The sequence below is a fragment of the Acipenser ruthenus genome, chromosome 44, assembly GCF_902713425.1.
Source record: "Acipenser ruthenus chromosome 44, fAciRut3.2 maternal haplotype, whole genome shotgun sequence".
NCBI classification, from domain to species: Eukaryota; Metazoa; Chordata; class Actinopteri; order Acipenseriformes; family Acipenseridae; genus Acipenser; species Acipenser ruthenus.
In genome coordinates this window covers 4,511,365-4,526,396 of record NC_081232.1, presented here as the reverse complement: position 1 = coordinate 4,526,396, position 15,032 = coordinate 4,511,365, and the positions used below count along the sequence as shown (strand labels likewise).

The following is a 15,032-nucleotide window of genomic DNA, read 5'->3' as shown; positions in this document are numbered from 1 at the left end:
ATTACATTTTACAATTGAAATGTGTGGAGGACAAAAGGAAATTTTGGAGGAATCACCCCCAGCTCACAAAACATAAAAGTCATGAAAGCAGAAATGCAATCGCCTGCGGCCACACCACCTTGAATAAGCCTGATCTCGTCTGATCTCAGAAGCTAAGCAATGTTGGGCTTGGTTAGTACTTGGATGGGAGACAACCTGGGAATATCAAGTGCTGCAGGCATTACATTTTTGTAATTACATTTTACAATTGAAATGTGTGGAGGACAAAAGGAAATTTTGGAGGAATCACCCCCAGCTCACTAAACATAAAAGTCATGAAAGCAGAAATGCAATCGCCTGCGGCCACACCACCTTGAATAAGCCTGATCTCGTCTGATCTCAGAAGCTAAGCAATGTTGGGCTTGGTTAGTACTTGGATGGGAGACCACCTGGGAATATCAAGTGCTGCAGGCATTACATTTTTGTAATTACATTTTACAATTGAAATGTGTGGAGGACAAAAGGAAATTTTGGAGGAATCACCACCAGCTCACTAAACATAAAAGTCATGAAAGCAGGAATGCAATCGCCTGCGGCCACACCACCTTGAATAAGCCTGATCTTGTCTGATCTCAGAAGCTAAGCAATGTTGGGCTTGGTTAGTACTTGGATGGGAGACCACCTGTTAATATCAAGTGCTGCAGGCATTACATTTTACAATTGAAATGTGTGGAGGACAAAAGGAAATTTTGGAGGAATCACCCCCAGCTCACTAAACATAAAAGTCATGAAAGCAGAAATGCAATCGCCTGCGGCCACACCACCTTGAATAAGCCTGATCTCGTCTGATCTCAGAAGCTAAGCAATGTTGGGCTTGGTTAGTACTTGGATGGGAGACCACCTGGGAATATCAAGTGCTGCAGGCATTACATTTTACAATTGAAATGTGTGGAGGACAAAAGGAAATTTTGGAGGAATCACCCCCAGCTCACTAAACATAAAAGTCATGAAAGCAGAAATGCAATCGCCTGCGGCCACACCACCTTGAATAAGCCTGATCTCGTCTGATCTCAGAAGCTAAGCAATGTTGGGCTTGGTTAGTACTTGGATGGGAGACCACCTGGGAATATCAAGTGCTGCAGGCATTACATTTTACAATTGAAATGTGTGGAGGACAAAAGGAAATTTTGGAGGAATCACCCCCAGCTCACTAAACATAAAAGTCATGAAAGCAGAAATGCAATCGCCTGCGGCCACACCACCTTGAATAAGCCTGATCTCGTCTGATCTCAGAAGCTAAGCAATGTTGGGCTTGGTTAGTACTTGGATGGGAGACCACCTGGGAATATCAAGTGCTGCAGGCATTACATTTTACAATTGAAATGTGTGGAGGACAAAAGGAAATTTTGGAGGAATCACCCCCAGCTCACTAAACATAAAAGTCATGAAAGCAGAAATGCAATCGCCTGCGGCCACACCACCTTGTATAAGCCTGATCTCGTCTGATCTCAGAAGCTAAGCAATGTTGGGCTTGGTTAGTACTTGGATGGGAGACCACCTGGGAATATCAAGTGCTGCAGGCATTACATTTTACAATTGAAATGTGTGGAGGACAAAAGGAAATTTTGGAGGAATCACCCCCAGCTCACTAAACATAAAAGTCATGAAAGCAGAAATGCAATCGCCTGCGGCCACACCACCTTGAATAAGCCTGATCTCGTCTGATCTCAGAAGCTAAGCAATGTTGGGCTTGGTTAGTACTTGGATGGGAGACCACCTGGGAATATCAAGTGCTGCAGGCATTACATTTTTGTAATTACATTTTACAATTGAAATGTGTGGAGGACAAAAGGAAATTTTGGAGGAATCACCCCCAGCTCACTAAACATAAAAGTCATGAAAGCAGAAATGCAATCGCCTGCGGCCACACAACCTTGAATAAGCCTGATCTCGTCTGATCTCAGAAGCTAAGCAATGTTGGGCTTGGTTAGTACTTGGATGGGAGACCACCTGGGAATATCAAGTGCTGCAGGCATTACATTTTTGTAATTACATTTTACAATTGAAATGTGTGGAGGACAAAAGGAAATTTTGGAGGAATCACCCCCAGCTCACTAAACATAAAAGTCATGAAAGCAGAAATGCAATCGCCTGCGGCCACACCACCTTGAATAAGCCTGATCTCGTCTGATCTCAGAAGCTAAGCAATGTTGGGCTTGGTTAGTACTTGGATGGGAGACCACCTGGGAATATCAAGTGCTGCAGGCATTACATTTTACAATTGAAATGTGTGGAGGACAAAAGGAAATTTTGGAGGAATCACCCCCAGCTCACTAAACATAAAAGTCATGAAAGCAGAAATGCAATCGCCTGCGGCCACACCACCTTGAATAAGCCTGATCTCGTCTGATCTCAGAAGCTAAGCAATGTTGGGCTTGGTTAGTACTTGGATGGGAGACCACCTGGGAATATCAAGTGCTGCAGGCATTACATTTTACAATTGAAATGTGTGGAGGACAAAAGGAAATTTTGGAGGAATCACCCCCAGCTCACTAAACATAAAAGTCATGAAAGCAGAAATGCAATCGCCTGCGGCCACACCACCTTGAATAAGCCTGATCTCGTCTGATCTCAGAAGCTAAGCAATGTTGGGCTTGGTTAGTACTTGGATGGGAGACCACCTGGGAATATCAAGTGCTGCAGGCATTACTTTTTTGTAATTACATTTTACAATTGAAATGTGTGGAAGACAATAGGAAATTTTGGAGGAATCACCCCCAGCTCACTAAACATAAAAGTCATGAAAGCAGAAATGCAATCACCTGCGGCCACACCACCTTGAATAAGCCTGATCTCGTCTGATCTCAGAAGCTAAGCAATGTTGGGCTTGGTTAGTACTTGGATGGGAGACCACCTGGGAATATCAAGTGCTGCAGGCATTACATTTTACAATTGAAATGTGTGGAGGACAAAAGGAAATTTTGGAGGAATCACCCCCAGCTCACTAAACATAAAAGTCATGAAAGCAGAAATGCAATCGCCTGCGGCCACACCACCTTGAATAAGCCTGATCTCGTCTGATCTCAGAAGCTAAGCAATGTTGGGCTTGGTTAGTACTTGGATGGGAGACCACCTGGGAATATCAAGTGCTGCAGGCATTACATTTTACAATTGAAATGTGTGGAGGACAAAAGGAAATTTTGGAGGAATCACCCCCAGCTCACTAAACATAAAAGTCATGAAAGCAGAAATGCAATCGCCTGCGGCCACACCACCTTGAATAAGCCTGATCTCGTCTGATCTCAGAAGCTAAGCAATGTTGGGCTTGGTTAGTACTTGGATGGGAGACCACCTGGGAATATCAAGTGCTGCAGCCATTACATTTTTGTAATTACATTTTACAATTGAAATGTGTGGAGGACAAAAGGAAATTTTGGAGGAATCACCACCAGCTCACTAAACATAAAAGTCATGAAAGCAGAAATGCAATCGCCTGCGGCCACACCACCTTGAATAAGCCTGATCTCGTCTGATCTCAGAAGCTAAGCAATGTTGGGCTTGGTTAGTACTTTGATGGGAGACCACCTGGGAATATCAAGTGTTGCAGGTATTACATTTTACAATTGAAATGTGTGGAGGACAAAAGGAAATTTTGGAGGAATCACCCCCAGCTCACTAAACATAAAAGTCATGAAAGCAGAAATAAAATCGCCTGCGGCCACACCACCTTGAATAAGCCTGATCTCGTCTGATCTCAGAAGCTAAGCAATGTTGGGCTTGGTTAGTACTTGGATGGGAGACCACCTGGGTATATCAAGTGCTGCAGGCAATACATTTTTGTAATTACATTTTACAATTGAAATGTGTGGAGGACAAAAGGAAATTTTGGAGGAATCACCCCCAGCTCACTAAACATAAAAGTCATGAAAGCAGAAATGCAATCGCCTGCGGCCACACCACCTTGAATAAGCCTGATCTCGTCTGATCTCAGAAGCTAAGCAATGTTGGGCTTGGTTAGTACTTGGATGGGAGACCACCTGGGAATATCAAGTGCTGCAGGCATTACATTTTACAATTGAAATGTGTGGAGGACAAAAGGAAATTTTGGAGGAATCACCCCCAGCTCACTAAACATAAAAGTCATGAAAGCAGAAATGCAATCGCCTGCGGCCACACCACCTTGTATAAGCCTTATCTCGTCTGATCTCAGAAGCTAAGCAATGTTGGGCTTGGTTAGTACTTGGATGGGAGACCACCTGGGAATATCAAGTGCTGCAGGCATTACATTTTACAATTGAAATGTGTGGAGGACAAAAGGAAATTTTGGAGGAATCACCCCCAGCTCACTAAACATAAAAGTCATGAAAGCAGAAATGCAATCGCCTGCGGCCACACCACCTTGAATAAGCCTGATCTCGTCTGATCTCAGAAGCTAAGCAATGTTGGGCTTGGTTAGTACTTGGATGGGAGACCACCTGGGAATATCAAGTGCTGCAGGCATTACATTTTTGTAATTACATTTTACAATTGAAATGTGTGGAGGACAAAAGGAAATTTTGGAGGAATCACCACCAGCTCACTAAACATAAAAGTCATGAAAGCAGAAATGCAATCGCCTGCGGCCACACCACCTTGAATAAGCCTGATCTTGTCTGATCTCAGAAGCTAAGCAATGTTGGGCTTGGTTAGTACTTGGATGGGAGACCACCTGTTAATATCAAGTGCTGCAGGCATTACATTTTACAATTGAAATGTGTGGAGGACAAAAGGAAATTTTGGAGGAATCACCCCCAGCTCACTAAACATAAAAGTCATGAAAGCAGAAATGCATTCGCCTGCGGCCACACCACCTTGAATAAGCCTGATCTCGTCTGATCTCAGAAGCTAAGCAATGTTGGGCTTGGTTAGTACTTGGATGGGAGACCACCTGGGAATATCAAGTGCTGCAGGCATTACATTTTACAATTGAAATGTGTAGAGGACAAAAGGAAATTTTGGAGGAATCACCCCCAGCTCACTAAACATAAAAGTCATGAAAGCAGTAATGCAATCGCCTGCGGCCACACCACCTTGAATAAGCCTGATCTCGTCTGATCTCAGAAGCTAAGCAATGTTGGGCTTGGTTAGTACTTGGATGGGAGACCACCTGGGAATATCAAGTGCTGCAGGCATTACATTTCACAATTGAAATGTGTGGAGGACAAAAGGAAATTTTGGAGGAATCACCCCCAGCTCACTAAACATAAAAGTCATGAAAGCAGAAATGCAATCGCCTGCGGCCACACCACCTTGAATAAGCCTGATCTCGTCTGATCTCAGAAGCTAAGCAATGTTGGGCTTGGTTAGTACTTGGATGGGAGACCACCTGGGAATATCAAGTGCTGCAGGCAATACATTTTTGTAATTACATTTTACAATTGAAATGTGTGGAGGACAAAAGGAAATTTTGGAGGAATCACCCCCAGCTCACTAAACATAAAAGTCATGAAAGCAGAAATGCAATCGCCTGCGGCCACACCACCTTGAATAAGCCTGATCTCGTCTGATCTCAGAAGCTAAGCAATGTTGGGCTTGGTTAGTACTTGGATGGGAGACCACCTGGGAATATCAAGTGCTGCAGGCATTACATTTTACAATTGAAATGAGTGGAGGACAAAAGGAAATTTTGGAGGAATCACCCCCAGCTCACTAAACATAAAAGTCATGAAAGCAGAAATGCAATCGCCTGCGGCCACACCACCTTGTATAAGCCTTATCTCGTCTGATCTCAGAAGCTAAGCAATGTTGGGCTTGGTTAGTACTTGGATGGGAGACCACCTGGGAATATCAAGTGCTGCAGGCATTACATTTTACAATTGAAATGTGTGGAGGACAAAAGGAAATTTTGGAGGAATCACCCCCAGCTCACTAAACATAAAAGTCATGAAAGCAGAAATGCAATCGCCTGCGGCCACACCACCTTGAATAAGCCTGATCTCGTCTGATCTCAGAAGCTAAGCAATGTTGGGCTTGGTTAGTACTTGGATGGGAGACCACCTGGGAATATCAAGTGCTGCAGGCATTACATTTTTGTAATTACATTTTACAATTGAAATGTGTGGAGGACAAAAGGAAATTTTGGAGGAATCACCACCAGCTCACTAAACATAAAAGTCATGAAAGCAGGAATGCAATCGCCTGCGGCCACACCACCTTGAATAAGCCTGATCTTGTCTGATCTCAGAAGCTAAGCAATGTTGGGCTTGGTTAGTACTTGGATGGGAGACCACCTGTTAATATCAAGTGCTGCAGGCATTACATTTTACAATTGAAATGTGTGGAGGACAAAAGGAAATTTTGGAGGAATCACCCCCAGCTCACTAAACATAAAAGTCATGAAAGCAGAAATGCAATCGCCTGCGGCCACACCACCTTGAATAAGCCTGATCTCGTCTGATCTCAGAAGCTAAGCAATGTTGGGCTTGGTTAGTACTTGGATGGGAGACCACCTGGGAATATCAAGTGCTGCAGGCATTACATTTTACAATTGAAATGTGTAGAGGACAAAAGGAAATTTTGGAGGAATCACCCCCAGCTCACTAAACATAAAAGTCATGAAAGCAGTAATGCAATCGCCTGCGGCCACACCACCTTGAATAAGCCTGATCTCGTCTGATCTCAGAAGCTAAGCAATGTTGGGCTTGGTTAGTACTTGGATGGGAGACCACCTGGGAATATCAAGTGCTGCAGGCATTACATTTTACAATTGAAATGTGTGGAGGACAAAAGGAAATTTTGGAGGAATCACCCCCAGCTCACTAAACATAAAAGTCATGAAAGCAGAAATGCAATCGCCTGCGGCCACACCACCTTGAATAAGCCTGATCTCGTCTGATCTCAGAAGCTAAGCAATGTTGGGCTTGGTTAGTACTTGGATGGGAGACCACCTGGGAATATCAAGTGCTGCAGGCATTACATTTTACAATTGAAATGTGTGGAGGACAAAAGGAAATTTTGGAGGAATCACCCCCAGCTCACTAAACATAAAAGTCATGAAAGCAGAAATGCAATCGCCTGCCGCCACACCACCTTGAATAAGCCTGATCTCGTCTGATCTCAGAAGCTAAGCAATGTTGGGCTTGGTTAGTACTTGGATGGGAGACCACCTGGGAATATCATGTGCTGCAGGCATTACATTTTTGTAATTACATTTTACAATTGAAATGTGTGGAGGACAAAAGGAAATTTTGGAGGAATCACCCCCAGCTCACTAAACATAAAAGTCATGAAAGCAGAAATGCAATCGCCTGCGGCCACACCACCTTGAATAAGCCTGATCTCGTCTGATCTCAGAAGCTAAGCAATGTTGGGCTTGGTTAGTACTTGGATGGGAGACCACCTGGGAATATCAAGTGCTGCAGGCATTACATTTTACAATTGAAATGTGTGGAGGACAAAAGGAAATTTTGGAGGAATCACCCCCAGCTCACTAAACATAAAAGTCATGAAAGCAGAAATGCAATCGCCTGCGGCCACACCACCTTGAATAAGCCTGAACTCGTCTGATCTCAGAAACTAAGCAATGTTGGGCTTGGTTAGTACTTGGATGGGAGACCACCTGGGAATATCAAGTGCTGCAGGCATTACATTTTACAATTGAAATGTGTGGAGGACAAAAGGAAATTTTGGAGGAATCACCCCCAGCTCACTAAACATAAAAGTCATGAAAGCAGAAATGCAATCGCCTGCGGCCACACCACCTTGAATAAGCCTGATCTCGTCTGATCTCAGAAGCTAAGCAATGTTGGGCTTGGTTAGTACTTGGATGGGAGACCACCTGGGAATATCAAGTGCTGCAGGCATTACATTTTTGTAATTACATTTTACAATTGAAATGTGTGGAGGACAAAAGGAAATTTTGGAGGAATCACCCCCAGCTCACTAAACATAAAAGTCATGAAAGCAGAAATGCAATCGCCTGCGGCCACACCACCTTGAATAAGCCTGATCTCGTCTGATCTCAGAAGCTAAGCAATGTTGGGCTTGGTTAGTACTTGGATGGGAGACCACCTGGGAATATCAAGTGCTGCAGGCATTACATTTTACAATTGAAATGAGTGGAGGACAAAAGGAAATTTTGGAGGAATCACCCCCAGCTCACTAAACATAAAAGTCATGAAAGCAGAAATGCAATCGCCTGCGGCCACACCACCTTGTATAAGCCTTATCTCGTCTGATCTCAGAAGCTAAGCAATGTTGGGCTTGGTTAGTACTTGGATGGGAGACCACCTGGGAATATCAAGTGCTGCAGGCATTACATTTTACAATTGAAATGTGTGGAGGACAAAAGGAAATTTTGGAGGAATCACCCCCAGCTCACTAAACATAAAAGTCATGAAAGCAGAAATGCAATCGCCTGCGGCCACACCACCTTGAATAAGCCTGATCTCGTCTGATCTCAGAAGCTAAGCAATGTTGGGCTTGGTTAGTACTTGGATGGGAGACCACCTGGGAATATCAAGTGCTGCAGGCATTACATTTTTGTAATTACATTTTACAATTGAAATGTGTGGAGGACAAAAGGAAATTTTGGAGGAATCACCACCAGCTCACTAAACATAAAAGTCATGAAAGCAGGAATGCAATCGCCTGCGGCCACACCACCTTGAATAAGCCTGATCTTGTCTGATCTCAGAAGCTAAGCAATGTTGGGCTTGGTTAGTACTTGGATGGGAGACCACCTGTTAATATCAAGTGCTGCAGGCATTACATTTTACAATTGAAATGTGTGGAGGACAAAAGGAAATTTTGGAGGAATCACCCCCAGCTCACTAAACATAAAAGTCATGAAAGCAGAAATGCAATCGCCTGCGGCCACACCACCTTGAATAAGCCTGATCTCGTCTGATCTCAGAAGCTAAGCAATGTTGGGCTTGGTTAGTACTTGGATGGGAGACCACCTGGGAATATCAAGTGCTGCAGGCATTACATTTTACAATTGAAATGTGTAGAGGACAAAAGGAAATTTTGGAGGAATCACCCCCAGCTCACTAAACATAAAAGTCATGAAAGCAGTAATGCAATCGCCTGCGGCCACACCACCTTGAATAAGCCTGATCTCGTCTGATCTCAGAAGCTAAGCAATGTTGGGCTTGGTTAGTACTTGGATGGGAGACCACCTGGGAATATCAAGTGCTGCAGGCATTACATTTTACAATTGAAATGTGTGGAGGACAAAAGGAAATTTTGGAGGAATCACCCCCAGCTCACTAAACATAAAAGTCATGAAAGCAGAAATGCAATCGCCTGCGGCCACACCACCTTGAATAAGCCTGATCTCGTCTGATCTCAGAAGCTAAGCAATGTTGGGCTTGGTTAGTACTTGGATGGGAGACCACCTGGGAATATCAAGTGCTGCAGGCATTACATTTTACAATTGAAATGTGTGGAGGACAAAAGGAAATTTTGGAGGAATCACCCCCAGCTCACTAAACATAAAAGTCATGAAAGCAGAAATGCAATCGCCTGCCGCCACACCACCTTGAATAAGCCTGATTTCGTCTGATCTCAGAAGCTAAGCAATGTTGGGCTTGGTTAGTACTTGGATGGGAGACCACCTGGGAATATCATGTGCTGCAGGCATTACATTTTTGTAATTACATTTTACAATTGAAATGTGTGGAGGACAAAAGGAAATTTTGGAGGAATCACCCCCAGCTCACTAAACATAAAAGTCATGAAAGCAGAAATGCAATCGCCTGCGGCCACACCACCTTGAATAAGCCTGATCTCGTCTGATCTCAGAAGCTAAGCAATGTTGGGCTTGGTTAGTACTTGGATGGGAGACCACCTGGGAATATCAAGTGCTGCAGGCATTACATTTTACAATTGAAATGTGTGGAGGACAAAAGGAAATTTTGGAGGAATCACCCCCAGCTCACTAAACATAAAAGTCATGAAAGCAGAAATGCAATCGCCTGCGGCCACACCACCTTGAATAAGCCTGATCTCGTCTGATCTCAGAAGCTAAGCAATGTTGGGCTTGGTTAGTACTTGGATGGGAGACCACCTGGGAATATCAAGTGCTGCAGGCATTACATTTTTGTAATTACATTTTACAATTGAAATGTGTGGAGGACAAAAGGAAATTTTGGAGGAATCACCCCCAGCTCACTAAACATAAAAGTCATGAAAGCAGAAATGCAATCGCCTGCGGCCACACCACCTTGAATAAGCCTGATCTCGTCTGATCTCAGAAGCTAAGCAATGTTGGGCTTGGTTAGTACTTGGATGGGAGACCACCTGGGAATATCAAGTGCTGCAGGCATTACATTTTTGTAATTACATTTTACAATAGAAATGTGTGGAGGACAAAAGGAAATTTTGGAGGAATCACCCCCAGCTCACTAAACATAAAAGTCATGAAAGCAGAAATGCAATCGCCTGCGGCCACACCACCTTGAATAAGCCTGATCTCGTCTGATCTCAGAAGCTAAGCAATGTTGGGCTTGGTTAGTACTTGGATGGGAGACCACCTGGGAATATCAAGTGCTGCAGGCATTACATTTTACAATTGAAATGTGTGGAGGACAAAAGGAAATTTTGGAGGAATCACCCCCAGCTCACTAAACATAAAAGTCATGAAAGCAGAAATGCAAACGCCTGCGGCCACACCACCTTGAATAAGCCTGATCTCGTCTGATCTCAGAAGCTAAGAAATGTTGGGCTTGGTTAGTACTTGGATGGGAGACCACCTGGGAATATCAAGTGCTGCAGGCATTACATTTTTGTAATTACATTTTACAATTGAAATGTGTGGAGGACAAAAGGAAATTTTGGAGGAATCACCCCCAGCTCACTAAACATAAAAGTCATGAAAGCAGAAATGCAATCGCCTGCGGCCACACCACCTTGAATAAGCCTGATCTCGTCTGATCTCAGAAGCTAAGCAATGTTGGGCTTGGTTAGTACTTGGATGGGAGACCACCTGGGAATATCAAGTGCTGCAGGCATTACATTTTACAATTGAAATGTGTGGAGGACAAAAGGAAATTTTGGAGGAATCACCCCCAGCTCACTAATCATAAAAGTCATGAAAGCAGAACTGCAATCGCCTGCGGCCACACCACCTTGAATAAGCCTGATCTCGTCTGATCTCAGAAGCTAAGCAATGTTGGGCTTGGTTAGTACTTGGATGGGAGACCACCTGGGAATATCAAGTGCTGCAGGCATTACATTTTTGTAATTACATTTTACAATTGAAATGTGTGGAGGACAAAAGGAAATTTTGGAGGAATCACCCCCAGCTCACTAAACATAAAAGTCATGAAAGCAGAAATGCAATCGCCTGCAGCCACACCACCTTGAATAAGCCTGATCTCGTCTGATCTCAGAAGCTAAGCAATGTTGGGCTTGGTTAGTACTTGGATGGGAGACCACCTGGGAATATCAAGTGTTGCAGGCATTACATTTTTGTAATTACATTTTACAATTGAAATGTGTGGAGGACAAAAGGAAATTTTGGAGGATTCACCCCCAGCTCACTAAACATAAAAGTCATGAAAGCAGAAATGCAATCGCCTGCGGCCACACCACCTTGAATAAGCCTGATCTCGTCTGAGCTCAGAAGCTAAGCAATGTTGGGCTTGGTTAGTACTTGGATGGGAGACCACCTGGGAATATCAAGTGCTGCAGGCATTACATTTTACAATTGAAATGTGTGGAGGACAAAAGGAAATTTTGGAGGAATCACCCCCAGCTCACTAAACATAAAAGTCATGAAAGCAGAAATGCAATCGCCTGCGGCCACACCACCTTGAATAAGCCTGATCTCGTCTGATCTCAGAAGCTAAGCAATGTTGGGCTTGGTTAGTACTTGGATGGGAGACCACCTGGGAATATCAAGTGCTGCAGGCATTACATTTTACAATTGAAATGTGTGGAGGACAAAAGGAAATTTTGGAGGAATCACCCCCAGCTCACTAAACATAAAAGTCATGAAAGCAGAAATGCAATCGCCTGCGGCCACACCACCTTGAATAAGCCTGATCTCGTCTGATCTCAGAAGCTAAGCAATGTTGGGCTTGGTTAGTACTTGGATGGGAGACCACCTGGGAATATCAAGTGCTGCAGGCATTACATTTTTGTAATTACATTTTACAATTGAAATGTGTGGAGGACAAAAGGAAATTTTGGAGGAATCACCCCCAGCTCACTAAACATAAAAGTCATGAAAGCAGAAATGCAATCGCCTGCGGCCACACCACCTTGAATAAGCCTGATCTTGTCTGATCTCAGAAGCTAAGCAATGTTGGGCTTGGTTAGTACTTGGATGGGAGACCACCTGGGAATATCAAGTGCTGCAGGCATTACATTTTACAATTGAAATGTGTGGAGGACAAAAGGAAATTTTGGAGGAATCACCCCTAGCTCACTAAACATAAAAGTCATGAAAGCAGGAATGCAATCGCCTGCGGCCACACCACCTTGAATAAGCCTGATCTCGTCTGATCTCAGAAGCTAAGCAATGTTGGGCTTGGTTAGTACTTGGATGGGAGACCACCTGGGAATATCAAGTGCTCCAGGCATTACATTTTACAATTGAAATGTGTGGAGGACAAAAGGAAATTTTGGAGGAATCACCCCCAGCTCACTAAACATAAAAGTCATGAAAGCAGAAATGCAATCGCCTGCGGCCACACCACCTTGAATAAGCCTGATCTCGTCTGATCTCAGAAGCTAAGCAATGTTGGGCTTGGTTAGTACTTGGATGGGAGACCACCTGGGAATATCAAGTGCTGCAGGCATTACATTTTTGTAATTACATTTTACAATTGAAATGTGTGGAGGACAAAAGGAAATTTTGGAGGAATCACCCCCAGCTCACTAAACATAAAAGTCATGAAAGCAGAAATGCAATCGCCTGCGGCCACACCACCTTGAATAAGCCTGATCTCGTCTGATCTCAGAAGCTAAGCAATGTTGGGCTTGGTTAGTACTTGGATGGGAGACCACCTGGGAATATCAAGTGCTGCAGGCATTACATTTTACAATTGAAATGTGTGGAGGACAAAAGGAAATTTTGGAGGAATCACCCCCAGCTCACTAAACATAAAAGTCATGAAAGCAGAACAGCAATCGCCTGCGGCCACACCACCTTGAATAAGCCTGATCTCGTCTGATCTCAGAAGCTAAGCAATGTTGGGCTTGGTTAGTACTTGGATGGGAGACCACCTGGGAATATCAAGTGCTGCAGGCATTACATTTTACAATTGAAATGTGTGGAGGACAAAAGGAAATTTTGGAGGAATCACCCCCAGCTCACTAAACATAAAAGTCATGAAAGCAGAACAGCAATCGCCTGCGGCCACACCACCTTGAATAAGCCTGATCTCGTCTGATCTCAGAAGCTAAGCAATGTTGGGCTTGGTTAGTACTTGGATGGGAGACCACCTGGGAATATCAAGTGCTGCAGGCATTACATTTTTGTAATTACATTTTACAATTGAAATGTGTGGAGGACAAAAGGAAATTTTGGAGGAATCACCCCCAGCTCACTAAACATAAAAGTCATGAAAGCAGGAATGCAATCGCCTGCGGCCACACCACCTTGAATAAGCCTGATCTCGTCTGATCTCAGAAGCTAAGCAATGTTGGGCTTGGTTAGTACTTGGATGGGAGACCACCTGGGAATATCAAGTGCTGCAGGCATTGCATTTTACAACTGAAATGTGTGGAGGACAAAAGGAAATTTTGGAGGAATCACCCCCAGCTCACTAAACATAAAAGTCATGAAAGCAGAAATGCAATCGCCTGCGGCCACACCACCTTGAATAAGCCTGATCTCGTCTGATCTCAGAAGCTAAGCAATGTTGGGCTTGGTTAGTACTTGGATGGGAGACCACCTGGGAATATCAAGTGCTGCAGGCATTACATTTTACAATTGAAATGTGTGGAGGACAAAAGGAAATTTTGGAGGAATCACCCCCAGCTCAGTAAACATAAAAGTCATGTAAGCAGAACAGCAATCGCCTGCGGCCACACCACCTTGAATAAGCCTGATCTCGTCTGATCTCCGAAGCTAAGCAATGTTGGGCTTGGTTAGTACTTGGATGGGAGACCACCTGGGAATATCAAGTGCTGCAGGCATTACATTTTACAATTGAAATGTGTGGAGGACAAAAGGAAATTTTGGAGGAATCACCCCCAGCTCACTAAACATAAAAGTCATGAAAGCAGAACAGCAATCGCCTGCGGCCACACCACCTTGAATAAGCCTGATCTCGTTTGATCTCAGAAGCTAAGCAATGTTGGGCTTGGTTAGTACTTGGATGGGAGACCACCTGGGAATATCAAGTGCTGCAGGCATTACATTTTTGTAATTACATTTTACAATTGAAATGTGTGGAGGACAAAAGGAAATTTTGGAGGAATCACCCCCAGCTCACTAAACATAAAAGTCATGAAAGCAGAAATGCAATCGCCTGCGGCCACACCACCTTGAATAAGCCTGATCTCGTCTGATCTCAGAAGCTAAGCAATGTTGGGCTTGGTTAGTACTTGGATGGGAGACCACCTGGGAATATCAAGTGCTGCAGGCATTACATTTTTGTAATTACATTTTACAATTGAAATGTGTGGAGGACAAAAGGAAATTTTGGAGGAATCACCCCCAGCTCACTAAACATAAAAGTCATGAAAGCAGAACAGCAATCGCCTGCGGCCACACCACCTTGAATAAGCCTGATCTCGTCTGATCTCAGAAGCTAAGCAATGTTGGGCTTGGTTAGTACTTGGATGAGAGACCACCTGGGAATATCAAGTGCTGCAGGCATTACATTTTTGTAATTACATTTTACAATTGAAATGTGTGGATGACAAAAGGAAATTTTGGAGGAATCACCCCCAGCTCACTAAACATAAAAGTCATGAAAGCAGAACAGCAATCGCCTGCGGCCACACCACCTTGAATAAGCCTGATCTCGTCTGATCTCAGAAGCTAAGCAATGTTGGGCTTGGTTAGTACTTGGATGGGAGACCACCTGGGAATATCAAGTGCTGCAGGCATTACATTT

At 43.9% G+C, this 15,032-nt stretch overlaps 58 non-coding genes and 9 pseudogenes across 58 annotated transcripts; all 67 read left to right on the top strand.

Annotated features, from left to right (window-relative positions):
- The first annotated feature begins 101 nt into the window (after nucleotides 1–101).
- On the top strand, nucleotides 102–220 carry LOC131712974 (5S ribosomal RNA). The gene has a single exon (XR_009314861.1). It is a non-coding gene; the product is annotated as a 5S ribosomal RNA (ribosomal RNA).
- Nucleotides 221–334: 114 nt separating this feature from the next.
- On the top strand, nucleotides 335–453 carry LOC131717860 (5S ribosomal RNA). Its single transcript, XR_009316753.1, has one exon. It is a non-coding gene; the product is annotated as a 5S ribosomal RNA (ribosomal RNA).
- Nucleotides 454–567: 114 nt separating this feature from the next.
- On the top strand, nucleotides 568–686 carry LOC131714087 (5S ribosomal RNA; annotated as a pseudogene).
- Nucleotides 687–786: 100 nt separating this feature from the next.
- On the top strand, nucleotides 787–905 carry LOC131717859 (5S ribosomal RNA). Its single transcript, XR_009316752.1, has one exon. It is a non-coding gene; the product is annotated as a 5S ribosomal RNA (ribosomal RNA).
- A 100-nt stretch (nucleotides 906–1,005) lies between these two features.
- Nucleotides 1,006–1,124, top strand: LOC131717858 (5S ribosomal RNA). Its single transcript, XR_009316751.1, has one exon. It is a non-coding gene; the product is annotated as a 5S ribosomal RNA (ribosomal RNA).
- A 100-nt stretch (nucleotides 1,125–1,224) lies between these two features.
- Nucleotides 1,225–1,343, top strand: LOC131717856 (5S ribosomal RNA). The gene has a single exon (XR_009316749.1). It is a non-coding gene; the product is annotated as a 5S ribosomal RNA (ribosomal RNA).
- A 100-nt stretch (nucleotides 1,344–1,443) lies between these two features.
- LOC131709850 (5S ribosomal RNA) lies at nucleotides 1,444–1,562 on the top strand. The gene has a single exon (XR_009311714.1). It is a non-coding gene; the product is annotated as a 5S ribosomal RNA (ribosomal RNA).
- A 100-nt stretch (nucleotides 1,563–1,662) lies between these two features.
- On the top strand, nucleotides 1,663–1,781 carry LOC131717855 (5S ribosomal RNA). The gene has a single exon (XR_009316748.1). It is a non-coding gene; the product is annotated as a 5S ribosomal RNA (ribosomal RNA).
- A 114-nt stretch (nucleotides 1,782–1,895) lies between these two features.
- LOC131712690 (5S ribosomal RNA) lies at nucleotides 1,896–2,014 on the top strand. The gene has a single exon (XR_009314581.1). It is a non-coding gene; the product is annotated as a 5S ribosomal RNA (ribosomal RNA).
- A 114-nt stretch (nucleotides 2,015–2,128) lies between these two features.
- LOC131717854 (5S ribosomal RNA) lies at nucleotides 2,129–2,247 on the top strand. The gene has a single exon (XR_009316747.1). It is a non-coding gene; the product is annotated as a 5S ribosomal RNA (ribosomal RNA).
- Nucleotides 2,248–2,347: 100 nt separating this feature from the next.
- LOC131717853 (5S ribosomal RNA) lies at nucleotides 2,348–2,466 on the top strand. The gene has a single exon (XR_009316746.1). It is a non-coding gene; the product is annotated as a 5S ribosomal RNA (ribosomal RNA).
- Nucleotides 2,467–2,566: 100 nt separating this feature from the next.
- Nucleotides 2,567–2,685, top strand: LOC131717852 (5S ribosomal RNA). The gene has a single exon (XR_009316745.1). It is a non-coding gene; the product is annotated as a 5S ribosomal RNA (ribosomal RNA).
- Nucleotides 2,686–2,799: 114 nt separating this feature from the next.
- LOC131710828 (5S ribosomal RNA) lies at nucleotides 2,800–2,918 on the top strand. Its single transcript, XR_009312710.1, has one exon. It is a non-coding gene; the product is annotated as a 5S ribosomal RNA (ribosomal RNA).
- A 100-nt stretch (nucleotides 2,919–3,018) lies between these two features.
- Nucleotides 3,019–3,137, top strand: LOC131717851 (5S ribosomal RNA). Its single transcript, XR_009316744.1, has one exon. It is a non-coding gene; the product is annotated as a 5S ribosomal RNA (ribosomal RNA).
- Nucleotides 3,138–3,237: 100 nt separating this feature from the next.
- Nucleotides 3,238–3,356, top strand: LOC131711984 (5S ribosomal RNA). Its single transcript, XR_009313873.1, has one exon. It is a non-coding gene; the product is annotated as a 5S ribosomal RNA (ribosomal RNA).
- A 114-nt stretch (nucleotides 3,357–3,470) lies between these two features.
- LOC131712353 (5S ribosomal RNA) lies at nucleotides 3,471–3,589 on the top strand. The gene has a single exon (XR_009314248.1). It is a non-coding gene; the product is annotated as a 5S ribosomal RNA (ribosomal RNA).
- Nucleotides 3,590–3,689: 100 nt separating this feature from the next.
- LOC131711964 (5S ribosomal RNA) lies at nucleotides 3,690–3,808 on the top strand. Its single transcript, XR_009313853.1, has one exon. It is a non-coding gene; the product is annotated as a 5S ribosomal RNA (ribosomal RNA).
- Nucleotides 3,809–3,922: 114 nt separating this feature from the next.
- On the top strand, nucleotides 3,923–4,041 carry LOC131717850 (5S ribosomal RNA). Its single transcript, XR_009316743.1, has one exon. It is a non-coding gene; the product is annotated as a 5S ribosomal RNA (ribosomal RNA).
- A 100-nt stretch (nucleotides 4,042–4,141) lies between these two features.
- On the top strand, nucleotides 4,142–4,260 carry LOC131713260 (5S ribosomal RNA; annotated as a pseudogene).
- A 100-nt stretch (nucleotides 4,261–4,360) lies between these two features.
- LOC131717849 (5S ribosomal RNA) lies at nucleotides 4,361–4,479 on the top strand. The gene has a single exon (XR_009316742.1). It is a non-coding gene; the product is annotated as a 5S ribosomal RNA (ribosomal RNA).
- A 114-nt stretch (nucleotides 4,480–4,593) lies between these two features.
- LOC131714086 (5S ribosomal RNA) lies at nucleotides 4,594–4,712 on the top strand (annotated as a pseudogene).
- A 100-nt stretch (nucleotides 4,713–4,812) lies between these two features.
- Nucleotides 4,813–4,931, top strand: LOC131717848 (5S ribosomal RNA). Its single transcript, XR_009316741.1, has one exon. It is a non-coding gene; the product is annotated as a 5S ribosomal RNA (ribosomal RNA).
- Nucleotides 4,932–5,031: 100 nt separating this feature from the next.
- Nucleotides 5,032–5,150, top strand: LOC131717847 (5S ribosomal RNA). Its single transcript, XR_009316740.1, has one exon. It is a non-coding gene; the product is annotated as a 5S ribosomal RNA (ribosomal RNA).
- Nucleotides 5,151–5,250: 100 nt separating this feature from the next.
- On the top strand, nucleotides 5,251–5,369 carry LOC131717845 (5S ribosomal RNA). The gene has a single exon (XR_009316738.1). It is a non-coding gene; the product is annotated as a 5S ribosomal RNA (ribosomal RNA).
- A 114-nt stretch (nucleotides 5,370–5,483) lies between these two features.
- Nucleotides 5,484–5,602, top strand: LOC131717844 (5S ribosomal RNA). Its single transcript, XR_009316737.1, has one exon. It is a non-coding gene; the product is annotated as a 5S ribosomal RNA (ribosomal RNA).
- A 100-nt stretch (nucleotides 5,603–5,702) lies between these two features.
- Nucleotides 5,703–5,821, top strand: LOC131713259 (5S ribosomal RNA; annotated as a pseudogene).
- A 100-nt stretch (nucleotides 5,822–5,921) lies between these two features.
- On the top strand, nucleotides 5,922–6,040 carry LOC131717843 (5S ribosomal RNA). The gene has a single exon (XR_009316736.1). It is a non-coding gene; the product is annotated as a 5S ribosomal RNA (ribosomal RNA).
- A 114-nt stretch (nucleotides 6,041–6,154) lies between these two features.
- LOC131714085 (5S ribosomal RNA) lies at nucleotides 6,155–6,273 on the top strand (annotated as a pseudogene).
- Nucleotides 6,274–6,373: 100 nt separating this feature from the next.
- On the top strand, nucleotides 6,374–6,492 carry LOC131717842 (5S ribosomal RNA). Its single transcript, XR_009316735.1, has one exon. It is a non-coding gene; the product is annotated as a 5S ribosomal RNA (ribosomal RNA).
- Nucleotides 6,493–6,592: 100 nt separating this feature from the next.
- LOC131717841 (5S ribosomal RNA) lies at nucleotides 6,593–6,711 on the top strand. Its single transcript, XR_009316734.1, has one exon. It is a non-coding gene; the product is annotated as a 5S ribosomal RNA (ribosomal RNA).
- Nucleotides 6,712–6,811: 100 nt separating this feature from the next.
- Nucleotides 6,812–6,930, top strand: LOC131717840 (5S ribosomal RNA). The gene has a single exon (XR_009316733.1). It is a non-coding gene; the product is annotated as a 5S ribosomal RNA (ribosomal RNA).
- A 100-nt stretch (nucleotides 6,931–7,030) lies between these two features.
- On the top strand, nucleotides 7,031–7,149 carry LOC131713399 (5S ribosomal RNA; annotated as a pseudogene).
- Nucleotides 7,150–7,263: 114 nt separating this feature from the next.
- On the top strand, nucleotides 7,264–7,382 carry LOC131717839 (5S ribosomal RNA). The gene has a single exon (XR_009316732.1). It is a non-coding gene; the product is annotated as a 5S ribosomal RNA (ribosomal RNA).
- A 100-nt stretch (nucleotides 7,383–7,482) lies between these two features.
- LOC131711716 (5S ribosomal RNA) lies at nucleotides 7,483–7,601 on the top strand. Its single transcript, XR_009313604.1, has one exon. It is a non-coding gene; the product is annotated as a 5S ribosomal RNA (ribosomal RNA).
- A 100-nt stretch (nucleotides 7,602–7,701) lies between these two features.
- On the top strand, nucleotides 7,702–7,820 carry LOC131717838 (5S ribosomal RNA). Its single transcript, XR_009316731.1, has one exon. It is a non-coding gene; the product is annotated as a 5S ribosomal RNA (ribosomal RNA).
- A 114-nt stretch (nucleotides 7,821–7,934) lies between these two features.
- Nucleotides 7,935–8,053, top strand: LOC131717837 (5S ribosomal RNA). Its single transcript, XR_009316730.1, has one exon. It is a non-coding gene; the product is annotated as a 5S ribosomal RNA (ribosomal RNA).
- Nucleotides 8,054–8,153: 100 nt separating this feature from the next.
- LOC131713258 (5S ribosomal RNA) lies at nucleotides 8,154–8,272 on the top strand (annotated as a pseudogene).
- Nucleotides 8,273–8,372: 100 nt separating this feature from the next.
- On the top strand, nucleotides 8,373–8,491 carry LOC131717836 (5S ribosomal RNA). The gene has a single exon (XR_009316729.1). It is a non-coding gene; the product is annotated as a 5S ribosomal RNA (ribosomal RNA).
- A 114-nt stretch (nucleotides 8,492–8,605) lies between these two features.
- LOC131714084 (5S ribosomal RNA) lies at nucleotides 8,606–8,724 on the top strand (annotated as a pseudogene).
- Nucleotides 8,725–8,824: 100 nt separating this feature from the next.
- LOC131717834 (5S ribosomal RNA) lies at nucleotides 8,825–8,943 on the top strand. Its single transcript, XR_009316727.1, has one exon. It is a non-coding gene; the product is annotated as a 5S ribosomal RNA (ribosomal RNA).
- Nucleotides 8,944–9,043: 100 nt separating this feature from the next.
- LOC131717833 (5S ribosomal RNA) lies at nucleotides 9,044–9,162 on the top strand. Its single transcript, XR_009316726.1, has one exon. It is a non-coding gene; the product is annotated as a 5S ribosomal RNA (ribosomal RNA).
- Nucleotides 9,163–9,262: 100 nt separating this feature from the next.
- LOC131717832 (5S ribosomal RNA) lies at nucleotides 9,263–9,381 on the top strand. The gene has a single exon (XR_009316725.1). It is a non-coding gene; the product is annotated as a 5S ribosomal RNA (ribosomal RNA).
- A 100-nt stretch (nucleotides 9,382–9,481) lies between these two features.
- LOC131713947 (5S ribosomal RNA) lies at nucleotides 9,482–9,600 on the top strand (annotated as a pseudogene).
- Nucleotides 9,601–9,714: 114 nt separating this feature from the next.
- Nucleotides 9,715–9,833, top strand: LOC131717831 (5S ribosomal RNA). The gene has a single exon (XR_009316724.1). It is a non-coding gene; the product is annotated as a 5S ribosomal RNA (ribosomal RNA).
- Nucleotides 9,834–9,933: 100 nt separating this feature from the next.
- LOC131717830 (5S ribosomal RNA) lies at nucleotides 9,934–10,052 on the top strand. Its single transcript, XR_009316723.1, has one exon. It is a non-coding gene; the product is annotated as a 5S ribosomal RNA (ribosomal RNA).
- A 114-nt stretch (nucleotides 10,053–10,166) lies between these two features.
- LOC131717829 (5S ribosomal RNA) lies at nucleotides 10,167–10,285 on the top strand. Its single transcript, XR_009316722.1, has one exon. It is a non-coding gene; the product is annotated as a 5S ribosomal RNA (ribosomal RNA).
- Nucleotides 10,286–10,399: 114 nt separating this feature from the next.
- LOC131717828 (5S ribosomal RNA) lies at nucleotides 10,400–10,518 on the top strand. The gene has a single exon (XR_009316721.1). It is a non-coding gene; the product is annotated as a 5S ribosomal RNA (ribosomal RNA).
- Nucleotides 10,519–10,618: 100 nt separating this feature from the next.
- On the top strand, nucleotides 10,619–10,737 carry LOC131712069 (5S ribosomal RNA). Its single transcript, XR_009313958.1, has one exon. It is a non-coding gene; the product is annotated as a 5S ribosomal RNA (ribosomal RNA).
- A 114-nt stretch (nucleotides 10,738–10,851) lies between these two features.
- Nucleotides 10,852–10,970, top strand: LOC131717827 (5S ribosomal RNA). Its single transcript, XR_009316720.1, has one exon. It is a non-coding gene; the product is annotated as a 5S ribosomal RNA (ribosomal RNA).
- Nucleotides 10,971–11,070: 100 nt separating this feature from the next.
- LOC131717826 (5S ribosomal RNA) lies at nucleotides 11,071–11,189 on the top strand. Its single transcript, XR_009316719.1, has one exon. It is a non-coding gene; the product is annotated as a 5S ribosomal RNA (ribosomal RNA).
- A 114-nt stretch (nucleotides 11,190–11,303) lies between these two features.
- LOC131710634 (5S ribosomal RNA) lies at nucleotides 11,304–11,422 on the top strand. The gene has a single exon (XR_009312516.1). It is a non-coding gene; the product is annotated as a 5S ribosomal RNA (ribosomal RNA).
- A 114-nt stretch (nucleotides 11,423–11,536) lies between these two features.
- On the top strand, nucleotides 11,537–11,655 carry LOC131710243 (5S ribosomal RNA). Its single transcript, XR_009312114.1, has one exon. It is a non-coding gene; the product is annotated as a 5S ribosomal RNA (ribosomal RNA).
- A 100-nt stretch (nucleotides 11,656–11,755) lies between these two features.
- LOC131717825 (5S ribosomal RNA) lies at nucleotides 11,756–11,874 on the top strand. The gene has a single exon (XR_009316718.1). It is a non-coding gene; the product is annotated as a 5S ribosomal RNA (ribosomal RNA).
- Nucleotides 11,875–11,974: 100 nt separating this feature from the next.
- LOC131717823 (5S ribosomal RNA) lies at nucleotides 11,975–12,093 on the top strand. Its single transcript, XR_009316716.1, has one exon. It is a non-coding gene; the product is annotated as a 5S ribosomal RNA (ribosomal RNA).
- Nucleotides 12,094–12,207: 114 nt separating this feature from the next.
- Nucleotides 12,208–12,326, top strand: LOC131711836 (5S ribosomal RNA). Its single transcript, XR_009313725.1, has one exon. It is a non-coding gene; the product is annotated as a 5S ribosomal RNA (ribosomal RNA).
- Nucleotides 12,327–12,426: 100 nt separating this feature from the next.
- LOC131712824 (5S ribosomal RNA) lies at nucleotides 12,427–12,545 on the top strand. The gene has a single exon (XR_009314714.1). It is a non-coding gene; the product is annotated as a 5S ribosomal RNA (ribosomal RNA).
- A 100-nt stretch (nucleotides 12,546–12,645) lies between these two features.
- Nucleotides 12,646–12,764, top strand: LOC131717822 (5S ribosomal RNA). Its single transcript, XR_009316715.1, has one exon. It is a non-coding gene; the product is annotated as a 5S ribosomal RNA (ribosomal RNA).
- A 114-nt stretch (nucleotides 12,765–12,878) lies between these two features.
- Nucleotides 12,879–12,997, top strand: LOC131717821 (5S ribosomal RNA). The gene has a single exon (XR_009316714.1). It is a non-coding gene; the product is annotated as a 5S ribosomal RNA (ribosomal RNA).
- A 100-nt stretch (nucleotides 12,998–13,097) lies between these two features.
- LOC131717820 (5S ribosomal RNA) lies at nucleotides 13,098–13,216 on the top strand. The gene has a single exon (XR_009316713.1). It is a non-coding gene; the product is annotated as a 5S ribosomal RNA (ribosomal RNA).
- Nucleotides 13,217–13,316: 100 nt separating this feature from the next.
- On the top strand, nucleotides 13,317–13,435 carry LOC131717819 (5S ribosomal RNA). Its single transcript, XR_009316711.1, has one exon. It is a non-coding gene; the product is annotated as a 5S ribosomal RNA (ribosomal RNA).
- A 114-nt stretch (nucleotides 13,436–13,549) lies between these two features.
- Nucleotides 13,550–13,668, top strand: LOC131717818 (5S ribosomal RNA). Its single transcript, XR_009316710.1, has one exon. It is a non-coding gene; the product is annotated as a 5S ribosomal RNA (ribosomal RNA).
- A 100-nt stretch (nucleotides 13,669–13,768) lies between these two features.
- On the top strand, nucleotides 13,769–13,887 carry LOC131717817 (5S ribosomal RNA). The gene has a single exon (XR_009316709.1). It is a non-coding gene; the product is annotated as a 5S ribosomal RNA (ribosomal RNA).
- A 100-nt stretch (nucleotides 13,888–13,987) lies between these two features.
- LOC131711782 (5S ribosomal RNA) lies at nucleotides 13,988–14,106 on the top strand. Its single transcript, XR_009313670.1, has one exon. It is a non-coding gene; the product is annotated as a 5S ribosomal RNA (ribosomal RNA).
- Nucleotides 14,107–14,206: 100 nt separating this feature from the next.
- Nucleotides 14,207–14,325, top strand: LOC131709868 (5S ribosomal RNA). The gene has a single exon (XR_009311732.1). It is a non-coding gene; the product is annotated as a 5S ribosomal RNA (ribosomal RNA).
- Nucleotides 14,326–14,439: 114 nt separating this feature from the next.
- LOC131717816 (5S ribosomal RNA) lies at nucleotides 14,440–14,558 on the top strand. Its single transcript, XR_009316708.1, has one exon. It is a non-coding gene; the product is annotated as a 5S ribosomal RNA (ribosomal RNA).
- A 114-nt stretch (nucleotides 14,559–14,672) lies between these two features.
- Nucleotides 14,673–14,791, top strand: LOC131712401 (5S ribosomal RNA). Its single transcript, XR_009314294.1, has one exon. It is a non-coding gene; the product is annotated as a 5S ribosomal RNA (ribosomal RNA).
- A 114-nt stretch (nucleotides 14,792–14,905) lies between these two features.
- On the top strand, nucleotides 14,906–15,024 carry LOC131717815 (5S ribosomal RNA). The gene has a single exon (XR_009316707.1). It is a non-coding gene; the product is annotated as a 5S ribosomal RNA (ribosomal RNA).
- The last annotated feature ends 8 nt before the right edge of the window (nucleotides 15,025–15,032 follow it).